A 6,009-nucleotide genomic window follows, 5' to 3' on the forward strand; every position below is an offset into this window, starting at 1 on the left:
CCCGCGAATACCGCGAACAACCCGCGGATACCGCGAACAACCCGAACAAACCGCGAATACCGCGAACAAACCGCGAATACCGCGAACAAACCGCGGATACCGCGAACAAAACGCGGATACCGCGAACAAACCGCGGATACCGAGAACAAAACGCGGATACCGCGAACAAACCGCTGATACCGAGAACAAATCGCGGATACCGAGAACAAATCGCGGATACCGAGAAAAAATCGCGGATACCGCGAACAAAACGCTGATACCGAGAACAAATCGCGGATACCGCGAACAATCCGCGAATACCGCGAACAAATCGTGGATACAGCGAACAATCTGCGAATACCGCGAACAATCCGCGAATACCGCGAACAACCGCAGATACCGCGAGCCAACCGCGAATACCACGAGCAAACCGCGAATAGCGAATAGGTGACTTATCACAGAAGAATCGATGAGGACCTTCCACACTTATGAAAATGAAGGGGAAATGAGTATTAAAGTCCAAACTTCAAACCTATGGTCAAATGTAGGAGAATCCTCAACTCAACCCCCCCTATATTTCCCCTGACCCCCTACATGGTTTTTGGTAGTAGGGGGTCAAGGGGAGGTTTCTTCAGACCTAGATTTTTATCAGAGCTCATTCTCTCTTCTGCTTTCAGACTGGAAGGTTCTCTCTGCTCCCTCTCTACTCTCTGTGATATCTCCAAATATTTCAACATGTTTTTTTTCCAACAAGAGTTTCCATTAGAGTATTTAAGATGACCAAGGAGTCTTTCCCATGTAACTTTTCACGAGAAATCGATCTGTGTACATATAAGGGTTCTAGGAATGATGGTTCACGAAATATGCGCTTGTAACAAGCCAATATCAAAAAATTTCGAAAGTTATATCCACATGTAACTTTTCACGAGAAATCGATCGGTGTACATGTAAGGGTTCTAGGAATGATGGTTTACGAAATATGCGCTTGTAACAAGCCAATAAGAGTATTTAACATGACCAAGGAGTCTTTCCCATGTAACTTTTCACGAGAAATCGATCGGTGTACATGTAAGGGTTCTAGGAATGATGGTTCACGAAATATGCGCTTATAACAAGCCAATATCAAAAAATTTCGAAAGTTATATCCACTTCTTTTTACACCAATAATTTACGAGATACAGCCTGATTTCCTCAAATTTGCCATCAAAAATTTTGTCAAAAGAGAACGAATGTGCCATCACAACGAATGTGCCGTTAAATTCATAAACTCTGCACAATTCCTTTCATGAAGACATTGCTCCTGATCCTGACACCCTTACCCCTACTATTAGAATGCTCTACCAGCCCTGAGGAAACGCGCCTTTGGTTACGTAAGGGTTAAACTCTGCACAATTCCTTTCATGAAGACATTATTCCTCATTCCGACATCATTACCCCTAAGACATTGCTCCTGATCCTGACATCATTACCCCTACTATTAGAATGCTCTACCAGCCCTGACGAAACGCGCCTTTGGTTACGTAAGGGTTAAACTCTGCACAATTCCTTTCATGAAGACATTATTCCTCATTCCGACATCTTTAACCCCTACTATTAGAATGCTCTACCAGCCCTGACAAAAAGAGCCTTTGGTTACGTAAGGGTTAAACTCAGCGCAATTGTCCGAACTGCATTCATGTGAGCCAGGACTACAGTTATCTCTAGAACCGATGGTCACGGAATGACTGTCGGTATTCACTCAGTTGTTGACAGTTACGCTATGGGTGCTAACGGTGTTACTAAGATGGCCGGAATGAGAAGTGCGTCGAAATGTGATTCGGGAGAACGGGAGAACTTTTTCAAAATGCCCGCCGTTCTTCTGGGCATCTCGTTTCTGGTTATTTTCTCGGGATTTTCAACCTTGGAAAATTTGCAGGGGGTTACGTAAGGGTTAAACTCAGCGCAATTGTCCGAACTGCATTCATGTGAGCCAGGACTACAGTTCTACAGTTAACTCTAGAACCGACGGTCACGGAATGACTGTCGGTATTCACTCAGTTGTTGACAGTTACGCTATGGGTGCTAACGGCGTTACCAAGACGGCCGGAATGAGAAGTGCGTCGAAATGTGACTCGGGAGAACGAGAGAACTTTTTCAAAATGCCCGCCGTTCTTCTGGGCATCTCGTTTCTGGTTATTTTCTCGGGATTTTCAACCTTGGAAAATTTGCAGGTAAAGGGGGAACTTTTATTTCATTCCTTTCTCTAGGTACAAGTATCTGTTTTACCTTAAAACTATTTTTGACTGTTTTAATTTAAAATTTAGAATGAAATAAAAAGCTTACAAAGCTGAAACATGTACAAGGGACCAGAGTATGGTCGTTTATTAATAACAGGTGGGATGAGGTTCTAATTCTCAATATTCAAATTTCTGGAATAAAGTTCGTACAAAAACTTTTATTTCATTCCTTTCTCTATCTAGGTATAATCACAGTATTTGGTGTTCTGTAGGTAGGTAATACATATTTTATTTTCTATATTTTATAAAATATCAAAATAAACAGAAACAAAAAATATAAAAAAACAGTGGATTTACTTGAGCCCTTCTCCTGAAATATTCGCACCCTCAAATCAGTCCTCATTACTAATAGCTAATACCTCGCTAAATAGGTGGACAATTAATATAAAAGCACTAGATTTAACACTAGAATATCCAATTGTCTACCCGTGAAAAGCTATGGTATTATATAAAGTTAACCTCTCTCTCTTCCACCTACACCTAGTTCAAGTTCTAATCCCGGGACGTGCAAAATTAATTACAATGGATGTTTTCAAATCTCGTCCACACAAAATAAACATTAAGCCCTTGGAGATACGTATAATTTCATGTATCCCATCGCAGGATGGGAATATGGTGACATTAATCAATGCTGTTATTTTATATTAGCTAAAAATAAAACAACCGCAGGGTTATGAAAGTAATAATTTTTAATAAAATTGATGACCATAACCACGAGAGTACGAGCTAACAGCTTTTTTCAAGCCCTTTTATGTCCGATCTTACCACAGAGCTTTCAGTTAATCCCCAACCTAGTTAGCTTGGTTGGTAGCGCGTCTGCCTTGTAAGCGCTAGGCCGCGGGTTCGATTCTCGCCCGGGTTGGATTTTATCCTGAAGGGATAATGCTCGTTCTCGGAACGGCTGGCTTTCTCTTATCCTCATCCTGAAATTTTTGCACTCCTATGTATGTCTAAAAGTATGCAATATTGTATAGAAGATTCAAGTCCTTTGGATGCAACCATCATATCTGTGTTTGAGAAAAACCCTTGTGAAGAGAAAAAGAAACTAAAGAGGGAAGAGAATTGAGAAGGAAAGAGAAGAGAAATAACGGGAAAGGAGAGAGATCGGAAAGAAGGTAAATGGAGGGGAGAAAGAAAAAACTGGAGTAAAGAAGACGAATGAAAATGATGAAAGAGGAGAGAAGTAGAGGAGAAACTTGTAAAGAGATGAAGAGAAGAGGCAGAAGGAAATCCATGTAGAGAAGAGAGGGAGGAAAACCATGTGAAAGGAACAGGGGAGAACCCATATGGAACGAACCACGGTAGGAAAGAGAGGAGAGAAACCCATTGAAATTGGACAAGAGAAGAAGAAGAAGAAAGAGGAGAGGAAAGGAAAAATTTCCCGTGCCTTTGGTGTTTTCACGCATGCGCAGACGAAATTTCGTTTCAAGAAAGAGGAGAGGAAAGGAAAAATTTCCCGTGCCTTTGGTGTTTTCACGCATGCGCAGACGAAATTTCGTTTCAAAGAGGAGAGGAAAGGAAAAATTTCCCGTGCCTTTGGTGTTTTCACGCATGCGCAGACGAAATTTCGTTTCAAAATCAATGCTTTTTTCCCTCTACCCACGGATATGGGGGGCCTTTACTTACCTTTCGAATAGATTCGACCACAGACAACCTTTTGCAGATTGGAAGTTTTTTTCCGTAACCGAAAGGGATTTTGACGTCTGGAAAAACGGCCGTTCGAACGCCTACCGTTATTTGTGCCTTTTCTGAAGACACGACTAACGAAATTTTGTGCCGTTCCCAAAATTTTGTGTCGTTTTTCTGCCCTTATCTGGGAAACGGACGTTTCAACATTGTGTCTACTTTGACGTCTTCAAAACAGCCGTTTTAACGTTAGTTGATTCTATTCTTAAGAGAAGTGGAATTTACCGAAGTTTTTCGTCGTTTTTTCGACACTGGGAAAGTGCACCCAAAGTGTCGTTCTACTAACACTTGGTTTTTGTGGTGACGTAAAAGTGTTTTCGCGGATTGGTTCTTTTGACGTAAAAGTGTTTTCCGCCAAAATGATTGGCGGGATAGGATTTTAAACCAAGTTTGGAGACTTCATTGGGAAAAGGTAGGTTGTGATCTTTCACTTAACTCCATAGGGATCAAGGGTTTCAAAGATGTGCTAAGCTCCACGAATCTGTCTATCAATGATATCTACCTACCTACAAGGGTTTCAAAGATGTGCTAAGCTCCACGAATCTGTCTATCAATGATATCTACCTACCTACAAGGGTTTCAAAGATGTGCTAAGCTCCACGAATCTGTCTATCAATGATATCTACCTACCTACAAGGGTTTCAAAGATGTGCTAAGCTCCACGAATCTGTCTATCAATGATATCTACCTACCTACAAGGGTTTCAAAGATGTGCTAAGCTCCACGAATCTGTCTATCAATGATATCTACCTACCTACAAGGGTTTCAAAGATGTGCTAAGCTCCACGAATCTGTCTATCAATGATATCTACCTACCTACAAGGGTTTCAAAGATGTGCTAAGCTCCACGAATCTGTCTATCAATGATATCTACCTACCTACAAGGGTTTCAAAGATGTGCTAAGCTCCACGAATCTGTCTATCAATGATATCTACCTACCTACAAGGGTTTCAAAGATGTGCTAAGCTCCACGAATCTGTCTATCAATGATATCTACCTACCTACAAGGGTTTCAAAGATGTGCTAAGCTCCACGAATCTGTCTATCAATGATATCTACCTACCTACAAGGGTTTCAAAGATGTGCTAAGCTCCACGAATCTGTCTATCAATGATATCTACCTACCTACAAGGGTTTCAAAGATGTGCTAAGCTCCACGAATCTGTCTATCAATGATATCTACCTACCTACAAGGGTTTCAAAGATGTGCTAAGCTCCACGAATCTGTCTATCAATGATATCTACCTACCTACAAGGGTTTCAAAGATGTGCTAAGCTCCACGAATCTGTCTATCAATGATATCTACCTACCTACAAGGGTTTCAAAGATGTGCTAAGCTCCACGAATCTGTCTATCAATGATATCTACCTACCTACAAGGGTTTCAAAGATGTGCTAAGCTCCACGAATCTGTCTATCAATGATATCTACCTACCTACAAGGGTTTCAAAGATGTGCTAAGCTCCACGAATCTGTCTATCAATGATATCTACCTACCTACAAGGGTTTCAAAGATGTGCTAAGCTCCACGAATCTGTCTATCAATGATATCTACCTACCTACAAGGGTTTCAAAGATGTGCTAAGCTCCACGAATCTGTCTATCAATGATATCTACCTACCTACAAGGGAGAACTGTAAAGCTAGAAAAAAACCCCTGCACTATTCTCGGAACGGCTGGCTTTCTCCTATCCTGTTCCGTTGCGTTTTTAAGTTATAACAATTCTCTCTATCGTTAGTTTAGCTTGGTTGGTAGCGCGTCTGCCTTGTTAGCGCTAGGCCGCGGGTTCGATTCCCGCCCGGGGCGGATTTTATAATAATAATAGACTCTTGAGTGGAAGGTAAAGACGTCGCGGTGGAGGCATTCTGTACCACCTAACCCTTAGATCTCCAACGGATTTTATAATAATAATAGACTCTTGAGTGGAAGGTAAAGACGTCGCGGTGGAGGCATTCTGTACCACCTAACCCTTAGATCTCCAGTGTCGAATCTAATGAGAATGGGAACAATCTCATTTAAATTACATTGCCTACAGGACATTTGGGGGGGGATCAGATGAAACTCAGT

This window comes from Diaphorina citri, unplaced genomic scaffold, assembly GCF_000475195.1.
Source record: "Diaphorina citri unplaced genomic scaffold, Diaci psyllid genome assembly version 1.1 scaffold360, whole genome shotgun sequence".
In the NCBI taxonomy this organism is placed as follows: Eukaryota; Metazoa; Arthropoda; class Insecta; order Hemiptera; family Psyllidae; genus Diaphorina; species Diaphorina citri.